At 37.8% G+C, this 21,113-nt stretch overlaps 1 long non-coding RNA gene across 2 annotated transcripts in view; it reads right to left on the bottom strand.

Annotated features, from left to right (window-relative positions):
* Positions 1–6,257: 6,257 nt before the first annotated feature.
* Positions 6,258–21,113, bottom strand: part of LOC143685801 (uncharacterized) — a 41,329-nt gene continuing 26,473 nt past the window's right edge. The window contains exons 2-5 of one of the 2 annotated variants that reach the window (XR_013176741.1): positions 12,419–12,564; positions 11,476–11,593; positions 6,876–7,008; positions 6,258–6,622 (exon numbers count right to left, since the gene is read on the bottom strand). This is a non-coding gene — a long non-coding RNA (uncharacterized LOC143685801). Of the gene's footprint in view, positions 6,623–6,697; positions 7,009–11,475; positions 11,594–12,418; positions 12,565–21,113 lie in introns of those variants that run through there. The other variant, XR_013176740.1, reaches the window with a different exon arrangement.

Below are 21,113 nucleotides of genomic sequence, written 5' to 3'. Positions count from 1 at the left end.
ATCAGGACTTCTAGCCCGCAGAATTGTTAGACAATAGATTTCTGTGGTTTCTTAAAGCAGCCCTGGGAAACTACTCCAATGTCATTAGCCAGATGATCCATAACACCTCACTGGCATAAAAATAAATATAAAATAAAAATTAAAAATCACACTCATTGTTTCCTTCTCAGTTTCAACCTACATTAATTTCTTTTCCTGATATTTTAGTTTCTGCTCTCAGTACCACTGTTCTATCCCACACCGTGACTCCAAAGCTGAGAACTGCTCTGACATGCCTCATCCTCACTGCTTTAGCCTACTATGATAGAATCCTCTCAGCCATCCTCTTCCCTCTTCATTCTGTCCCTTATGGGTCACTTTTAATTTCTAATGGTAGCATACTAGCCGAGATCTTCAACTATGGAAATATTTTCCTTCATGTGCTCTCTGTCACTTTCAGCTACTTCTCTTGTCCCCTTTAAGATATCAGCCTTCCTAAGCCAAATGGTCATTTAATTTCCTACCTCACCAATCCCCCACCCCCATGTTTTGCTTCTGCATCATGAAATTGAACCCTTCATTTCTCCCAATATTGATCCACTGTGCTTTTTTAAGGATCAGATTAAAGAAATTCTTCCACGAAGTTCTCCCTGACCCAACCAGACACAAGTGAGCAGGTCATCTTTGGTTTCACATCCACTTTGTCATTTGTAACATTTTTTGTTTGATCTAAGACATCTCTCCTACAGAATCGCCTCAAGAACTGAACGTGCCTCTTATTTATCTTCATTTTCCTCCTAGAATCTCACCCAAGAAACCATACATAGTAGTTGTTAAAGTTTTGGAACAATGAATAAAGGATAGCATAGATCAATTCATGAAGCTTGCCTGGAAATTTTCTTAGTTTGTTCATTTCCTGTCACTTCATTCTCTGGTCTCTTCAGTGTGATAATATTCAAACCAAATCATTCACCAATATATTGAACTTCATGAGAAAATATTGTCAGATGAATAAATTGTCCATGAGTTTAAGTATCCCCTAACAGGGATGAGGAAGTCAATGTATAAATTGCCTCTTTTTTTCACCGGTGAGAAGGAGCACCTGCATGCCTACAAAGGAATGAGTGAAGCACAACGATGATATAATCAGTGACAAAGAACATCCTCATTCAACTCAGTGGCTTCCAACTTGTCTCTAGGCAACTGCAATACAGCCACATTAATATATCAATCCAAATATGTAATTTCAGAACAGCACACATCCTCTAAAGAGAGTTGCAGACAAGGATTTTGCTCAATAGTGACTCATCTTGGTAGCTGACTTCTTTCCTGGATCCAGCCAAGGAACTCTGACTGTGTAAGTTTGCTTTGCCACGTCCCAGAGAAACCAGGGGTTACTCTCAGCCTTTGCTGTGAACAGAGTGAACAGAGACTAGCAGGTCACCTAAGAAACCACCCTCTGTGGGCTCCTGCTTTATGCAATGATGACCTCGGCTGGCTCCACCCAAACAGAATCTGCCCCAACTCATGAAGTCAAGGCAATGTGGTAAACAGAGCCTGTGCCAGCAGGACATAATTGCAACATCCCCTGGCATATAAAACATGTTTGGGCAAGGGCACACTCATAAGTTGTATTTTGGTACAGACAAACTGGGAATTCAGTGGCCACTATGTCATGGATCCATTAGCTCCACAGAGACAGCTTCTGATGCTACTTGAAGTCAGCCACTTGTTAAACGACTGAAAAGCCACAGGGATGAGTCACTCTAAAACACGAGCATTGGTCAAAATGGTATGGAAACAAGGCAGATGCAAGCTGTTGCATGAAGGTGCTAAATCAAGCATTTTTATTATATTATTGTTAGAATGATGATGGTTGCTTTCCAACACAGAGTTTCTTCCCCAGACCTGCCCATTTCCACAAAATTGCCTATGTGGAATTGCCTTCCAAATCACATCGATAAACTTTTGCAATATTGTGTAGTTCTTAAACACTTTAGAATCTTGATTTATTTTTGCCACTGAATACTGTTTTGTACCAGTTGGCATCGATTGTCCTTGAATTTTTGCCTTAATGTCCAGCTGAAGCATCTTGGAGTTTTAGAAGTAAAGATAAGCTTCTTTCTTTGAGTCTCTCCATTGAAGACATTTCTGATAACCCTCTAGCATGGCCTGTAACCATAAACTAAATGGAAAGAAACCTTGAGTGTGACTTGTATGCATAGCCATCATGCTTTAATCCATGAGCATTTAGCATGCCATTTTATTAAATTTTTGCTATAGTAATAAATTAATATGGCATTTTGAAGAAAACCTTTTAACTAATACTGAGGGCTGCAAAGCAAAGCCAAAACAATCTTTGAATCCTTTGTACTTAACAATGTGTAGGCACATAAAAAAATGTTTAATGAATGTTTGCTTAAATTGTTTTATTTGGACACTGTGCTAGGCTCCCAGGCAGACCAGGTATTGCAAATTCCTAAGTACCTCAGCTTACAAAACTGCATTGTGCCTGGGATTTTCTAACTGGATTCCATTGTTGCTATCTCCAATTCTTTCAAAGTCAGGTTCACAATTTTCTTAAAAGATTTCTTCAGTAATTTTACATCCTCAGATTACTTTGCTGAACGGTAGTATATTAAAGGATGCTGTCAGGTCAAAAATCAACCAGTAAAATGATGCAGTCTTCAAAATAACATTGCTGTTTTGAAAATTATTGGTAGATGTGAAATTAAGAGCAGGTAAAGATAGAGTGCTAGTTTCACAGACTCATTTATCATTATTTTCCCTGGCTCTGGCCCAGAGTTGTTGGGCGAATGTCTCCATCCAGTCGTCACTAAGCTTTGCACATTCTCTTTGCAGTCTAATGGCTGATTTATTTTTTTTGAACCAAAAAAAAATGTGGATTGTGGATCTAAGCTGTTCACATACTTACATGCAAGAAATATGAACTTGGAAACTCAGGCTGTGCACCTTGGTTCTTTTTCTGCTTTTGATTCTCAGCTTTCTGTCTTCAGGGCAGCTTTTTAAAGATGATATTACATCTCGAGGGCCTAGTTCATACTAACATTAACTTGTGATGGATAAAACAAATGTGAGATCTTGTAATAAATAAATAGCACCATTTCATATGAACCAGAGCACCAAGCGACCTGAATATAAAATACAATATGCTCAGAAATATGGGGACCATCACTGTGGAAAGAAAAGATGGGCCACAACGAGTTCAGAAAATTGACTTAGCAAATGATCCAGACCAAAAAGCACTTTTTAAGGAGAACTCCACTCACAGAAGCCACTTTTAATAGGCGATTTGGATTTCCAGTGAGCTCACACAAATCTGTGGGGCCCAACACTGGACCATGCCAAGTCAATCTGCTTATTAGAGTGAGAATATTACTCATATTTGACAGGCAGATATAGTAGTATTTTTATATACAATGGTGATAAGTGGTATCCATGGATTATTATGGGCTTTATTAGTATTCCCTTTCAGAATATGTGGAAATGTTGAGATCATGAAACATTTACATTGTGAATCTCCACCGTCAAGGTTTCCTAAATGAAATGAATACCTAATTTGGCCACAGTATCATCAGGTGATGAAATGAAAAAGAGCAAACTTTCCAAATAACTGAAGCATGTCTCTTTTGGTAAATTGTATGTTGTATTTAAAATAGTTTTAGCTGAAACCATAAAACATATTAAGCCCCTCTCTGTCTTCTTAAACATGTGCTCTGAACTATGCCTTTGTGCTTTCAAAGTGGGGTCAAGCATCTTTATGATACTTAAGTCAGTTAGAAAAGTACCGAAACTGACTTATGCTATATTATAATGCAGCAGATTGGTTTCCTAAAGTTTTACTCTTGCCACATTTCCCATACAAAAAGGGTATTATATTGTGTATAAGGATCAAATAAAACTGAGGTATTTTGAGGATAATATAGACTTGTCAACAATAAAGAGTTCTAAAATGTGCATTTATTAGAAGAATATAACTTTTTATTTGGAAATGCTGAAAGTAGCACAACCACAATGAACATTTTTGAAGATTTACTGCTGGGTTGTTCAACAAATAAGATCAGTATCTCTTATGACACATAGGGTAGATGGGTCCCAAGCTGCCTTGTCCAATCTTCAGATAAAACTGTGTTCATCTCAGATCTCGTTGGCCAGTGCCAAGGAGAGAGCCAGTGGGATGCTGGTTAGGAGTGCAGGCAATGCTGCTGAGTGCCTGAGATTTCACAGTGAATAGATAATGGAGCAGGGACTGGAGGGCAGTTTTCTTGTTCGTTTTGTGCCCCAGGTTTCTCATATATACCTATTGATTTTAATACTATAAAATAACATTGTATTTACCACCTACTCAGTGTGAGTGTAAAATAAAACCTATAAAAGTGTGTTGGAAAAAAAAAGTGTGTCGAGCTTAGCATGTGCTCAATAAATGTCAACTAATTAGACATCACTTAGTCACAGGTGGGGGTTCCCTGGGAAGCCTCCTTAAAGGTGGAGCTGAGTGTGCGGCAGGTCTATTATGAAGGGTCCTGGGACCAACACCAGTAAGAAAGGGAAGAAAGAATCAACAGTGGGCAGAGGGAGAAGCCCAGCTACGGCTCCATTCATCTTCATTAGGCTAAGTTCGCAGTTGCCAAAATGGCCCTTCAGAGCTGCCTCAGTTGGGGAAGGATGGTCGGTCATTGGAAGGACACCACTGGGAGAGGGCATGACCTCGGTGACACAGCTTCACACAACTGAGGCAATTCCTCAAGGGACAGAAAGTTAGGGCCAGTGCTAGGGTGAGGTGAGTGAGGCATGTGTCTGGTTGGAAAAGTTAAGGGGGCACCAAAACAACTCACTAATCAAGATAGGTAGTAGTTTAATGCACCGTGTTTTAAAATATCAAAATTAATGCAGAAATTCCATGATGACCAAAATAACAAAAGTTTAAATAAAGACAGGCTGTTTATTTCTTTGACGACCCAGGGGTTGAGTGCATTCATTTCCAATCAGCCTGTGGCACTCAGGCCCTCACATGTCCCTAACCAGGCAGGTGACAATGGTGTGAAAATAGATGAGGCGTTGCTGAGTTCTATTGACAGTCACATTTTTTGATTGGGGAAATTTTACAAACTTTTCCCACTTTGCTCAAAATTGGAGAGGTTGTTTTAATAAGCACTTGTGTATAGGGTGCACCCTTTTCTATTTGCTTCCATCTCCAAAATGGCTCCACAGGGCACTGCTGAGAGTTGACTCAGCTATTGTCTGCTAGCAGCATTCCAGGCATCTGGGCAGCACGTTCTTCCTTGACAGGGAATTCGGACAGCACATCGAAGTGTCATCCACAATTTTCTTTCTTGTTCAGTGAAGTCTGTATCTCACAGGGAATAATGGATGCACTTGTCTCCAAATTTTAACCTTTACCTCAGTTTTAAAAAAAAAGTAATCAAAAGTCATTTATCCTTTACCATCATAACATGTTAATATTTGATGTATTAATAAGTATGACATGAATTACTTTTCGTTGACAAATAGATGGATTGGGCTGTATGTTTTGTTAAGCATCGCAGTACATGTTAATCATTGAATGGTCTCAGAATTTCATTCACCTTTTTCTAAAAATGTGGAAACCATGCAAGGCAATTTTTCAAGTCTCACCCAACTTTAAAACTTAAATATTATACCACTTACATTTTGTGGATGATCAAAGGTCATCCTTTAAGAATAGGAGGTGTGTTATATTGTTGTACTGAACCTAACCAATCTCTCAGAACTGAATGTCATAGAACTGCCACTGCACAAAATGGCCAGATCATCAGGCCTTAGGAATTACTGCTGTTTCTTTTAGTTCTCTCATTATAAGGTCAGAAGGATATCAGCTATTATTTATTCAGGTATAATTACACAATAACCCTAATGATTTCCCCCCACCCCACCCTGCCCCAAGCTACCTTATTTTCTTCCAAACTTCTTGAAATTGGATAATCAGCTTGTTATAATTACCTGAAGCCGTGTTTACTAAAGAAGTAAGAGTCTCCAAAAAAAAAAAAAAAGAAAGAAAAAGGTTCAAATGAGTTCCAAAACAGTGACTTTACTATATCCTCCCAGAGATTCACAGAGTGGAGCAACAAATTAAATCTTCTGAGGAGAGAAATTAGGTGGCCAAACAAACCTGTTAAATTTTTGTTTAGTCTTTCATTTTGCCTGCATATTTTTCCCAAAAGGATTATTTGCTCCATGAACACCTATTCTCACACATTCTGAGAAAAGCCCGTGTAAAGTAAAAATAAATATCAACTGAAGGAGCAACTTGATGGCTCCACCTGAAGTAAAGTGTGTGAAGTCTGGTGTGCAGAGAACCACCTTTGCTCCTTGTTTTTTGGCTTTGCTTGAGATCATTGAGATGCCCAAAGTATTAGCATCAGTTTTTGAGAACGATGTAGGATTCAACCCTCCATTTTATTACACACAGCTGAAAAGTGAAAACCAAAGAAGCTACAGCTGGTGATTAATAGCTCTTGCCTTACTTCTGTGATCCAGAATTGAATCTTCATCAGCAAGGATCGCTGCTTTTAAATTCACTTGGCTCGAAATGTCAAGACACAGTCATGGGGTGTTTGGATTCCCCTTGTTCCAAAATCTCAATCTGAAGAAGAGGAAAAATGGTTCATTTCACACGGGGTTTTCAGTAGGAAGCAAAGCCTCCAAAGTGCAAAGAGGGTGACTGATGAACAGTGTAGAGTTTATTTGTGGGAGGAATTGTCTGATTTGCTACTGTGGCTAGAGTAAATGATTTGCAGAGAAAAAGGAAAATCACACACACACACACAATGGAAAAAGTCCAAGGAGATATCAGTCAAGCAACTATCATTTGGAAGGTCACTGTAGGAACTTCAAACCCGCATCATTCTCTTTCTTGTCACTGTTCAGAGCTTAATGCGCATAGGAAGGTTTTCAGTCTTTTCGGGAAATTCCTTTTTTTCTTTTTCTTTAAATACTCCTGTCATCTTTGTTGTCAGTGCCTCACAGACCCTTAAGGAAAGGAAAGAAAACACTCTTAATTCAATGGACAACTTTTTATTTTTAAAAATTCATTTATTTGGCAGAAGCTTACCTAAATGAAACATACATCTATATGTAAGTTTGTACAGTACTCTTTTCATGGGCCAACATTGGTAGATGTATATAGACGGGGGTAATGCTTGAGTTTAGTGATATTTGTTCTGTAAGGGGGCATTTAAGCAGTGTGGTTTTAAAAAGCTAAAGCCTGAGCTAAAAATATTCTACGCTATTAATAGGAGTTTATTGACTATACTTAGGAATGTACCGATGCCGAAATAGTTCACCAAAATGACAGTGTGTTGCAACAGAAAATAATAATTACTAACAATGAGCCACATGGATCCTACATTTAACTGCTATAACCAACTGTGTATATGTATATATACATAATTTAATATCAGACTTCTTTTATAAAATCTATTAGTTTGTTTTTTGTTTATTGGTAGCACAGTCAAAATTTGAAAATGTTTGCATTTATATTATACAGAAGACATGTGACTAGTGAGATGTATATATATGTCCCTATTTACAAATATATAAATATATATATACAAACAAATATGCATACATATATGTATATTTACATATATACATCTCTATATTTGTGTTTTCATGTATAGGTATACATGTGTATATATGCATGTACATATGTGTGTATATATATAATATATATAATATAAAAAATATATTGATATATATACATAATCACCCAATTTAACCTATCCAAAAATGGACTTTCAATAAAAGTATTAAAGGTTTGGCATTAAAATTAGTTCAATATCACCTTTGTGAAAATAGCATATTTTCCCAATTAATCTAGGCTGACCTCTAGTCAATCTGGCTATTCCTTAGTATTATCTGGAGAATACAGTTTATTGAAGTAAACCCGAACGATCTGAAAACATCCTTCAAATCTGGTTCATCTACATTTAATTCTGACATAATTTTCAATGATCCCCCAATATGTATTGAACTGGGCCTTTTAAGATATGTTTACTTGCTTCTTTATCATTTGGGAATGCTACCACAACATCCATCACATCCTGAAAAAATGTATTAAAGCCCACACAATAGATTGATTTCCAGTATGTATATAGTGCTGTGCTCACAGTTTTAAAGAGATTCATCAAAAAGCTGGAAACTCAATGTGACCGATCCCTGTATTTACTGCCAGAACCCTTAGTGAAGCTCACCCAGTTAGGGTGAGCTGAGAAAAGTTTTACAACAGAACTGAGATAATGAAGGCATTTCAGGAGGTGGGAAGGTGAACTTTTGGGGAAGGAGAAGGAGGGAGTGGAGGGAGGTGCCCCTGTAACCCAGCACAAGCAGTGCCATGGCGATTTCTTTGGATTAGAGCTGTGACCAAATGCTGCCAGCACGGAGGGATGGGGGGTAAACATTTCCACCTCTCTTTCTTTCCTTCTTCTGATCTCTTGCCAAGGCCTCCAAGTAGTGGAATCCAACTGGAAAGCAGAGGGCAATGGGCCATTGTTGCAGTTCTTCATTGGTCAGTTTCCCAGGCCACAGAGAAGGGGACCCAGATAGAGAGCCCATCAGAGGAGCTCAGGCTACTCAGCATGCAACAATGTACCTCACTGAAATGGGTTGGAGTCGGCATCCCGAGACGGGCTCACACTCTTTGCGGAAAGCAAAGGCTCATCTGTGCGAATCCCATGTACTCAGAATCACCTTGTATGGCTGGTACCAAGGTTGGCCATGATGGAGGTGGAAGGAAAAGAATGGCCTGGCCGAGGCTTAGCAGCATGCTGAGATATTATTTTTTTTAATGGGACCTAAAAATGTAAATAATAGGGAATTTAACTCGATTGACTAAGAAACACATCTTGTTTGTATGATAATTCTATGGAGTAGAGATTTGACTCTGCACTGCAGTTCAGGTGAAGAATTGATTCTGCCCCTTTACGCAATTGAACTTAAGCCACTAGACCTCTCAGACTTGAGGTCCCTTTACCTGAAAATAGATACCAGAGCATCTGTATTCATTTCTTCAGGAACCTTTTGAGGAGCCAATGAGAAAATGCAGAAGACTCCAAGGTATAAAATATAAAGTCTGTGCAATTTCATAAAAGTTGGTAGAACAGAAATTCTTCCTCAGAAATCACAGAGAAAAATACCTTATCTCTTCAAACTATTGAAGGAAGGATTCTTCATCCAGTCTTTTTACTCTGTGACATTTTTTTTTCATTTTTATGTTTTGAGTATAAAACCTCAAATACTGTTTATAAGCTAACAAAATGGTGGGGTGAAGACAGGGCCTTCAGCTGGTAGACATTTTCCGAAGTCCCAATTGTACAATATGATAATACATTATTAATCAATCTTTGTTTATTTTAGTAGGGTAGCTATTCTCTGTGGCGTTCATTCAGAGAGCCTAGGGAAAACTCCTGAGAACCTCTCCTACAAATGTTGCACATGCACATAATAGCCTGCATTTGTGGAGTTTCCTTCTTGGCAAGCTGAAAATTCCCCCTGGCTTGGGAGAGCATGAAGTCTTTGGTGAGGATGTCAACAGTGATTTATTAGAAGCTGAGTTAATTCTCCCTCAACTTAAAGGCCCTGCATACGACATAATCGCTTTCTATCCCCCCCACAGAGGGAGCTGCTTATTCCACGGCTCTCAAGACAGCTTCATCCAGGCATTGGCCATGGTGAAATTTCAACTGTTTTCTTTGGAAACTTTTGTTGCAGGGGTTGCGCCATAGAGTATAATTAGTCAAGTATGGTTCTCACCCAACAAAGCTTTAATGTGAAAAATAAGGGGCGGGTGCGTGTGTGTTTCTGTGAAGGCATGTGAATATAAGTATGGATGTGTTTCATGAAATCTTAAGAGACTTCTGGATAGCAGAGCAGAGACAAGTCCTGAAATCCACCTTCTGCAAGGCTTAGTACTAGTCAGACCATCACTAGCAGGTATGCTGTGTTCTTCATTTCTGGGTCCTTAAACTGAATAGAAGTGAAGGAAGTTTGGAGACAGTTCAGAGATGAGTCCAAATGACTTCAAAGTTGGAAAGTAAGACCTAAAATCAACATTTAGATAGTGTCAAATATGGAAAGACAGGGGCTAATTGGAAACCGTAAACTTCTTAGACAACAGTGACTTGAAAATCTCCAACTTTTCTAGAGACATTAAATAAAAGTTGGAAGCTTCAACTGTAGTCTTTTAGATAACTGGTTCTCCAAAACTGATTTTCTTATAATTGTGATCCTTGTACTTCAATAAGCTTAGCACTCATGTTCTCAACTACTTTTTTCTAGAACGAGGCAAACATGTTGATTTCTCCTAATCTTCTTCCTGCACCTCTTTAAATACTGTATATATAACCTGTGTTTCCACTCTGGAGAATTTATTGAATTCTTTGTTTTAAAAAGTCTGCATTCAGGAAAAAGTCATATACCCCTGTATGTGTTTCAGCATCATTCAGTCAATGGCAATTGTAGCTCCTTTTCCCTCTGAAAGCATTTGATTCACGTTTACACTTCGGTTTAGTTCTAGTTGACAACCCACTGATCTAAGGAGACAACACTACTTATTCTGAATTAGTGACTAAAATAAAATAGAAAACTTGAGACTAGCTCATGATGACACTGCTGTTTGGGAGCCTTTGGATCAGAAGTTGAATTAATCTTAGCACTTGCTAGTTACAATAAGGAATGCTCAAGGATCTGGAAATGAGCAAAATAGGATTGTCTTCTGAATTAAACCCTAAAATGAGCACATAGACCTGCAGAGTCATATTACTATTGAGTTACCATATTCATAAGCAGAAAGCCCCACAACCTTGCATCGTCCTGCATTAAACCTTGGCCTAATTAGGACCTTGAAAGAGTACCTAAATTCAGAAAACTGACTTGACTTCAACTCTTGCGCCTGTCAGATATGAACAGTCACATAGGGGTGCTGTGTACTAAAACCCACAGAGCACATCTTTTACACTCTTCCCACATGAGCCAATTACAGGCTGTCAATAGGTTTTGTAAATTAAAACAACTTGCATACTAAGTTCAAGCCTGGCATTAATTAGTCCAGCCTGATATTTTCATAATCATCATTCTAAATATGATTTTCCCTTCATTTTCAGTTTAGTGTCTGCTTTTCTAAGAATGCTGTTTGATCAGTTGGTTGAAATTTACTTTTACTGATATTTTCATTATCTCTAAGAGTCACTATGTCTCTCCAGTCCCCCTTCTTCTATAATTATACTTCTTAAGATTGATACCCTTCCATTCATTGTCACAACTTCATTGAGTTTTTTTTTTTTTTTTTTTTTTTTTCCTTGCATGGGCAGGCACCGGGAATCAAACCCAGGTCTCCAAAACTTTGCCTGCTGAGCCATCATGGATCACTCAACTTTACTGAGTTTTAGTTCACTTTTAATTCATTCAGTTTTTTTTTCTTGAAATAGATTTAGAGCTTACCCTTTACCACAGTTTACTTCTCGATAAAGTTCCTCTCCACGTTAAGGTCTTGAGTCTGGGAAGTCAAAATATTCTTCTGCACTCAATACTAAGTTAATGGCAGTAAAACATTGCAGTCCTGAAACAAAAACTGAGATGGTCTTTACATAATGACCAAATGGCGAGATTCAGGGTCGAAAGTGGCACATATATTCCAAACAAAAAAGCTTATGATCCAAAAAATTATACAATATTCCCCTTCAACTATATCAGTCATGGATCAGTAGATCATTGACAAATTAAACTGATTACACCATTGCAATGTTTGAATATAAAGGTACAGAAGTGAAGTAGACTTTATACTACTAGTTAATATGAGTGTATATAAGTAAACACACACACATGCAGAGATCAAAGCCAATTATTATAATGGTTCAATAGGAAATGAAAATTTTAGAGTATATCCATGGCATTACTTTATCCCAAAGAATCATTGGTGAATAGGAAAATGTTGATACTCCCCTATGACTTTATAACCTGAGACTGTCTGCTCATATTTTGTTGTCACCAGAACTTGTCTTCTTAAGTCAAGTGAAAAGCATTCACTTTAGCTTTGGTTAATAAGAGGAGTGTATTGGAAAGATGCAAGGGTATAATATACATAATGGAAAGACAGTGTGTTAGAACTGGAAAAGGTCTTAGCTCTAGTGGTGGCTCCTTCTTTGCATCCAGATGGTCTCTGTGCAGGATATCCGACGTGTGGCCCACAAAATCTACTCTCTACCCTTCCTCTCCTGGCTTTGTGCCCTTGGAGAATGACCTGTTTGGATGCATCCCTGGAATTCTCTTGCCCTCTGGGTTCTGGTCAGATTCAGCTAATGAGGTGCCTTGGTAGACATTTGGAAGGTAGGAGGAGAGTGAGGGCCAGGTATTTAATACTCTGTCAACCCTTCTGTAGATTTACCTCAGTTAAGTACATCTCTCAACCAAAGGTGGCTTGTTCTTTGAAAGACAGCCCTCTCCATAACAGCAGGTGCTGATATGTCCCATTTCAGGTTCTGGCACTGCTCCTGTCCCCAACTCCTTCAGGCCCAGGGGTGTTATCAAACCCTGTTAATGAAATTATCCACATTTGAGTGTGACACCTGCTTCTTTCTCAGACCCTAAATGATCCAGTCTTCTCTCTTAACATCTTTCTTTCATGTGAGTATTCAAATCTTTTCTGTCTCTGTGATTAGATCTGTCTATCTGTCTCTCTCTCTCTTTCTGCCTCTTTCTCTCTGTGTTTCTCTTCACATGGGAGAAAGAACCACCATAGGCACTTGATATCTTCTCAGTTAATGTGCCAAAATAGCTCAATTCTAATAGGAATAGCTAATGTTTTATAGTATATTCTACTTTCTTTTAAGACTCTTTAAATGTATTCTTTTACTTAATCCCACAACAGGCCATAGGTCCTATCATCATGTATTTTTTAAGTGAGGATGCTGAGACACAGAGAAATTGAACAACTTCACTGAAGTCACATAACTGGAAATAGAATCTAAATTTTAACCAAATTAGACAGGCATCAGGATAAATGTTCTTAACTACCATGCTGTGTCAACCTCAAGTATGCAACTTTCCCAATTGTTTGGAAAAAGACTCTGTTTGAGCCATCTTGGGTTGAAAGACCAAACTTGGTTAACTAACTTTGCAATGAGGTGGTGGTGATGTGGGGAAGGGGGCCCCAAATACTATGATTCACTTTCTAGTGAGGTGGACCTTTGGGAGAAGACTCTTGGAATAATGCATTGGACAAAGAAATAAAATTAAATAATATGTTTATTACATTGCACTAGCCTGGATATGTCAGCTACATCTTTTATATTTCCTTGAAAAAGTCCCCAAAGATGCTTACAAAATGCTGATACTATTTACATCTTCTTGCTATTTTTAGGCTACCGTCCTTCACATCTTAACTCCTTTAAATTTAATTAAGAGCATAGTCAAAGAAGAATCTACCTAACGTAGAAAAAGAATAAACCATTATCTTCTCTCCCCCTAAACTAGAGATCTGATAAATATCTCCAAACTATAAACTATATTTCTCCCAATGGACTTCAGGTCAGGCATCTTTATCAACTATTCTATGTGAGAAGCAGGCAGGCCACAGGCACAAGCTCTTCACCTATTGACAGCTGATCTTCTTGGAAACAAATGGCCGAACAAAGGGGAAAAATTAAAATTTGTTGCAGTATCTCATCTTTCTATTGTCAACCTAAGATTTTATACCCAGATATTTAATTAGATGTTATTACATCTAATATGATGTTATTACTGATCCAAGTTTCTTAAGTCTCTGTCAAAGGATTTATTATAATATAATCACAAGAAGCATACTGTTACTAACTGGAATTGACCAAAACAAAAAAGGTGCAATCTGAAATGATGTACAAGAGGGCTATGTCCTAAGAGACTTCATTTATAATTTATATTTTCATAATTTTAGATTAGTTGAATGCATGTTTCTCATACTACAGAAGATATAAATTAAATTATCCTCCTTCTTAAAGATGATGTGATCTTACATCACATCATCAAGAGCTGTGTTCAAGAGCTGCTTTAGGGAGCAAAGGAAACCACTGGTAAGAAAGAAAACTCAAAGTCATGGCCTTCATTAACAAAAAATATATATATAAAACAAATTACTCATTTTTCTCTTATTTCTATTTTTATGTGTAATCAACATAATACTACCTTTAAGTTTTTCTCTGCAGAGAATTGTCTAACAGTTTCCTGCTTCAGTAATGATGAAGATATTTCATTCATTTCTCCTTGTTTAATAAAACATGAGGTTCAGCAAAGTTTGAGATGGTAGGGTGTTGGAGATGTTGGCATAGTATGTATAAATTTCTTGTTTTGCATCATGCCTAGAAATCATGATTGATGTAAGTTTTCACCATTGTCAACAACATGAAAATTCCCAAAGATGGTAAAACTGTACAGACTTATTCCTAAGAGAAGATTGTTATGACAACTGATAATGAGACGTGCAATAATATTTTAATGAGGACAATGTTAAGTTGAAGATGAGGGAGACATAGGGGTCATCAGAGAAGTTTTCCAGGGTGATAGGAGAGAAAAGGTTGGCAGGGGAATATTATTTACTATATAGTAGTCAGATCCTCTGTACCATTGAGACTTGGCCATGCTAGTGGCCCATGTCAAGTTCTTCAAGCAAAGAAGGCCACATGGTATTTGAGTGAAGTTTGATGTTTTGCTTGGTTATCTCGGATGTGTTTACTTTAGAAGAGGGTTATGGAAAGGTTGAATCAATAAACACTTTCTTTTCAGTCAGCAGACTTGACATGGGCATCAGTAGTCATGCTTAAAATAAAACTTGTCCTTCTACATGAATGGAGTCATTTCTTGCATCCTTGGAGAACATGAGATGCCATATATGCTGAGAACTAATATAATTAGGCACCCAAATAGAGTCTTGCTACTTCTCATTTTATTCTGCACAAGATTTTGAGTAACTAGAAAATGAAAACTCAAATAGTAAGGTTTTTTTTTTCTCTAATTGTTACTGATATATTGTATACGAAACAAAAACTAAATTTTCTATTTTATAACTTCAATCCCATTATCTTTTAACTGGACTAAAACAACTCATGATGGTATTTGGAATCTTATAGCCTTTTCAGAGGAGGCTCTTAGGTTTTCCATTCTAGTTTTGCCTTCATCTTTCCATACAGAGATCCTCTATTAAGGAACAAATGTAGTTCTCCAATATAGCATTGTCTTACCATGTGTTTCCAGTAAAAATAACCTTTTAACAAGAAACTAGGAAATAGGAGCCAGAAAATAGTCACAAAAAGTAGAAAACACTAGATGAAAAGAAATGAAAATTTTATGCAAATGCAGCTAGAAGGCAATGAATAAAAATAAGCCAAATGAACTATATACATATATACATACATACATATATATATGTATTTTTTTCACATGAGCAGGCACCAGGAATTGAACCCAGGTCTCCAGAATGGCAGGTGAGAATTCTGCCACTGAGCCAACATTGCACTGCCTGAAAGTGTATTTTAAAAATTTCACATTGTCCCAAACTTACCTGATCAATTATTCCAGGTGAATGAAAAAAATATTTTTCAGTTGAGTGAAATAAATGACATGTAAAGGGACACATATTGTATAATTTCTCATATAAGAAAAGCTTAGAACAAGCAAATTCTTAGAGACAGAAATTAGACTAGTGGTTACCAGGAGCTGGAGGAAGAAAGAATAGAAATATAGGGTATAAATTTCTATTTTGGATGATAAAAGTGTTCTGGAAATAGTGGTGGCAGTTACACAGTATTGTCAATGCACTTAATGTCTCAGAATTGTAAAGTTAAAATGGTTAAAGTGATTTTTACGTTATGCATATTTTATCACAATATTTTTTTTGAGGGAGGGGGCATGGGCAGGTACCAGGAATCAAACCCAGGTCTCCAGCATGGCAGGCGAGAATTCTGCCACTGAGCCACCATCGCACCGCCTTATTTTATCACAGTTTTAAAAAAGATAAAAAACATTTATGCAACCTTCATTCCGGAAGCCATATATAAACACATGATAAGCCTAGAATGTTCTTATTGTCTTCTGCAGACACGGATTTTGTGGACACGGATTTCCGTTGTAATGCACATGCATAACAAAGCCACTTGAACAGGGAAGTTGCAAACCATACAATTTTATGGTGTTTGCAGTTTGGTTTTAAAGAACTTTACTTCTTATTATGCCTCGACATCCGTTATCAGCTCTGGGAGCTCAGTTTTCCGCAGACAAAAGCTTTTAGACATCTCCTTGGACCTGGTCCAGCTTGACTATAAAAAGGTGTTTATTTTATTTCTCCTCCTGTTTTGGTTGTGGGATACTGACAATATACAGGTGCATATGAAGTACTATCGCTTTTCCCTTGTTCTTGAAGTGGAAGAAAATCAGGAGGAAGTACCTATTGAATTGGAGAAGACCCAAAAGCAGGTGAGGAGCTTGAGTCATGACTCCCAAATTACCAGTGCCAGTGAAACCAGACTTGGGGAAACAGATCTCTTCTGTGCTCTGCATCTTAGATGGCAGAGGCTGTGAAGGCAGGAGAGCCTGAGCATCCAGCTGAAGTAAGAATTGGAGGCAATTGATTTAGGACGTGCAGGATGTGCAACAACGGAAAGAAAAAAAAACCAACATGTTGCTGAAGGAAACGACTAGCTGCTTAGGCTGATACCGTTAGAAAAAGCAAAAACTACAGTGGCATTGCACATATGAAGCAGTTTATGAAGTACTCTAGGAGTGGTTACATGGAGAATAAGCTTTATTTTTTTTTTTACTTTGCAAATGAGCTGGAGTTCCAAGAATGTTCATTTTTATTTTAGTTTTTTAGTACTGATGACAAGTTAGTTATGATAACAATTTTGAGTTTTCTTGTGATTTTGGCCTTTCCACCCACTTTCCTCTATGTCTCTAGTGACAAAGGCTGCATTTAAGGGCATTTGAAATAGTGAGAAGAATAGGCTGGCTGCAGGGCAAGAAAATTCTTTATATAGAGATTAACAGAAAAAAAAAGCGTATATAAATCTTTAACCACACAGATTTTCAGTAATCAACTAACTCAAGACAAGTTCTCAATGTGAAAACGGGGGTTCCATTGACTTAAAAGTATTTTTGGAACTAATTGGACTTTGACAAAAGTAGAGCTGACATTTTAAAACAGAGTAAATTGGATTATTTATTTGAAATAGCAAAACCATCAATAGCAAAACCATCAAAGTACAAGAGGAAAAATAATAGACCTTCCTTGAACAAAACTTTTATAAGTATAACTCAGGTGTAAACTGAAGTCACCTTCCACTATCAAATTTAAATAAATTTGGTTGAAGTCACTCTTCAGTACCCTGTTGGAATTTCTCCTCTCCAGGGTTGCTGTATCCCCAGCTAAATAGATTAAGTTCTTATGATCATTGACTCCTCTCTCTGAGTCTCCTTGTCTTTCAATCTCTGTCTCTTTCTTTCTCTCTCTCTCTGTATGTCGTCTTGGAGAAATTCTGGGTTTAAAGAAAAATCATGCATCAAATACAATATTTCCATATATCTATTATTAATACTTTGCTTTGATGTGGTACATTGTTACAATTGATGAAAGCACATTTTTATAATTGTTCTATTATTAACGATTGTCCATGGTATCTCAGGCTTCACTGCTTGTATTGTGCAGTCCTATGGATTATTTTTTATTTTATTCTAGTAACATATGAACAACCTAAAGTGTCTCCTTTTAACTGCATTTAAATATATTAAAAAACTGGTATTAAGTATGCTCCCAATATCATTCCACCATCCCCATCATCCATTACCAAAACCTTTCCACCGTACTGGGTAGAAACTTTGACCATTTTAAGCCTTAACTCCCTATTCCCTACAACATCCCCTTGGATATTAAAGATTCAAATATGTGAGTGGGCTTATTATAATTATTTCATATCAAGAAGAATATACAATATTTGTCTTTTTGTGTCTTACTTATTTCACTCAACATAATGTCATCAAGGCTCATCCATGTTATCTCATATATCAGAACCTCTTTACTTTTGATGGATGAATAATGTCCCATTTTTTAATTCACCACATCTTTTTTACCCATTTATTGGTTAATGGACGCTTGGGTTCCTTCCATCTATTGGCAATTGTGAATAATAGCTCATGAATATCTGTGAGTAAATATCTTTTTAAGTCCATGCTTTCAATTCTTTGGGATACATACTTAGATATTGTATTGTCGGGCCACATGCTAATTACATTCTTAACTTTCTGAGGAACTGCCAAACTGTTTTTCATCGTGGCTGTTTCATTTTACATTGCCACTGGCAATGAATGAGTGTTTCTGTTTCTCCACAATCTCTCTAAAGTTTACACTTTTCTGTTGTTTTTTAATAGTAACCATTCTAGTGAACATGAAATAGTACCTCATTGTGGTTTTAATTTGCATTTCCCAAATGCAAATGATGTTGGCTAATGATGTTGAGTAACTTTTCACGTGCTTTATGGCTATTTGTATATCTTCTTTGGAGAAATGTCTATTTAAGTCTTTTTGCCCTTTTATTAAATTAAATTTTTTGTCTTTTTGTTGTTGAGTTGAAGGATTTCTTTATATATTCAGGATATTAAACCATTATAGATATTTGATTTCCCAAAATTTTATTCTGTTTTGCAGGTGGTTTGCTTTCATGATAAAGTCTTTTAAGGTACAAAAGCATTAAATTTTGATGAAGTCCTATTTCTCTATTTGTGTTAGTTAGATTCAGTTGTCAACTTGGGCAGGTGAAGGCACCTATCTCATGCTGTGGACATGAACCAATGGCATGTGAAGCTTATGTGTTACTAATTACATCTGCAGTCAGCTAGGAGGCGTGCCTGCTGCAATGAATGACGTTTGACTTAATTGGCTGGAGCTTAAATGAGAGAGCTCAATGTAGCACAGCCTAAGCAGCTTGGCATACCTCATCTCAGCACTCACAGCTCAGTCCAGGCCTTTGGAGATAGAGAAAGGAATCACCCCAGGGAAAGTTGTTGGAACCCAGAGGCCTGGAGAGAAGGCCAGCAGAGATTATCCTGTGCATTCTGATGTAAGAAAGAACCTCAGATGAAAGTTAGCTGCCTTTCCTCTGAAGAACTAACAAAATAAATCCCCTTTATTAAAAGCCAATCTGTCTCTGGTGTGTTGCATTATAGCAGCTAGCAAACTAGAGCAGATTTGGTACTGGAGGGTGGGGTGCTGCTGCGGTTTGCAAATACCAGACATGTTGGAATCGTTTTTTGGATGGCTAAGGGGAAGATTTTGGAGGAACTGTGAAGTGAATGATGGAGAAGTCCCGGCGTGCTTGAAGAGACTGTTGGTGGAAATGGAACCACTGCCAATCTTGACAAAGGAGGACACAAAAGGGAAAAAAATTGGAGTTTGCAGAATGAAAGCCATGGAAGCTTGTGTCTGAAGCCAAGAAACCTTGGCCAGGAGAGTGTACCCACCCATATACATGGAAAGGGTGAATTTACTCTGAAGGGTGAGGATGTCTCCCACCTTGCTGCAGTGGAAGAGTTGTGCAGTCTCAGGTCTTGGAGAAGGTAGAGCACGCTCCTTGGGGACTGAGGAGAGCCTGGCTGCCTCCACATAGAGCGTGTGCCCCGGAAATGGCAAAGAGCCCAGGGGTGTCCCTGATGCCTGGAGAGAGTGGAGCCGAGAAAAAAGGTGGTCTCCTCAGTATTCCCTGAGGTTGATTTGGAAAGAGGAGGGCCACTGCATAGGCCCTTGGAAAAGGTGGAACTGCCACTTTCTAAAGCCAAAGGATAAATGACTTTCAGACTTTGAAATACCATGGTGCTTACCCTGCAGGTTTTACATCTGTGTTTCTTCTAATTTCTCCTTATGGAAATGAAAATCTGTATCCTGTGACTATTCCTCCTTTGCATATTGGCACCAGACCACTTGTTTTGAGATTCACAGATCCACAGCCAGAAGATCACCTTAATATTGTTTAAGGTGATGCATATAGTTGCCAAGTTGCCAAGGGGTGGACATGTGGTAGTTAGATTCAGTTGTCAACTTGGCCAGGTGAAGGCACCTAGTTTTGTTGCTATGGCCATGAGCCAATGGTACGTGAATCTCATCTGTTTCTAATTACATCTGCAGTTGGCTAGGAGGCATGCCTGCTGCAATTAATGGCATTTGACTTAATTGGTTGGTGCTTAAATGAGAGATTACAACATAGCACAGCCCAAGCAGCTCAGCATACCTCATTTCAGCACTTGTAGCTCAGCCCAGGCCTTAGGAGATGCAGAAAGAAATCTCTCTGGAGAAAGTTGTTGGGACCCAGAGGCCTGGAGAAAAGGCCAGCAGAGACCATCCTGTGCCTTCCCATGTAAGAAAGAACCTCAGATGAAAGTTAGCTGCCTTTCCTCTGAAGAACTAACAAAATAAATCCCCTTTTATTTAAAGCCAATCTGTCTCTGGTGTGTTGCATTCTGGCAGTTAGCAAAAACTAGAATACTATTTTTTTTTTCATTTCCGGTGCTTTGGGTATAAAGTCTAAGGAACATTGTCTCACACAAGGTTTGAGTTGATTGGTGTATGCTGTGAGGTGGGGGTCTACCTTCATTCTATTAAAAATGGCAATTCATTTTTCTGAGCACAATTTGTTGAAGAAATTATAATTTCCCATTTGAGTGTTTTTTTTTTCCCCATTGTCAAGAATTGGTTGGCCATACATATGAGAGAAGTTTTCTGAACTCCCAATTCAATTTCATTGGTCTATATGTTTGTCCTAGTGCCAGTACCATGCTGTTTTAATAACTGAAGCCTTACAATAAATTTTAAGATGGGAGGTATAAGTCCTCTAAATTTGTTCATCCTTTGAAAGATGGCTTTAGTTATTCAGGGTCCCATACAGATTTGATGATTGGCTTTTCCATTTCTGCGAAGAAGGTTGTTGAAATTTTTACTGGAATTGCATTGATTCTGTAATGCATTTTGGGTAGAATTGACATATTAATAAAATTAAGTCATCCAATCCATGAACACAGTATGTTCTTCCATTTAATTAGATCTTCTGTGATTTCTTTTAGCAATATTT

This window comes from Tamandua tetradactyla, chromosome 6 (genome assembly GCF_023851605.1).
Source record: "Tamandua tetradactyla isolate mTamTet1 chromosome 6, mTamTet1.pri, whole genome shotgun sequence".
NCBI classification, from domain to species: Eukaryota; Metazoa; Chordata; class Mammalia; order Pilosa; family Myrmecophagidae; genus Tamandua; species Tamandua tetradactyla.
This window is presented reverse-complemented; position numbering and strand designations above follow the sequence as displayed.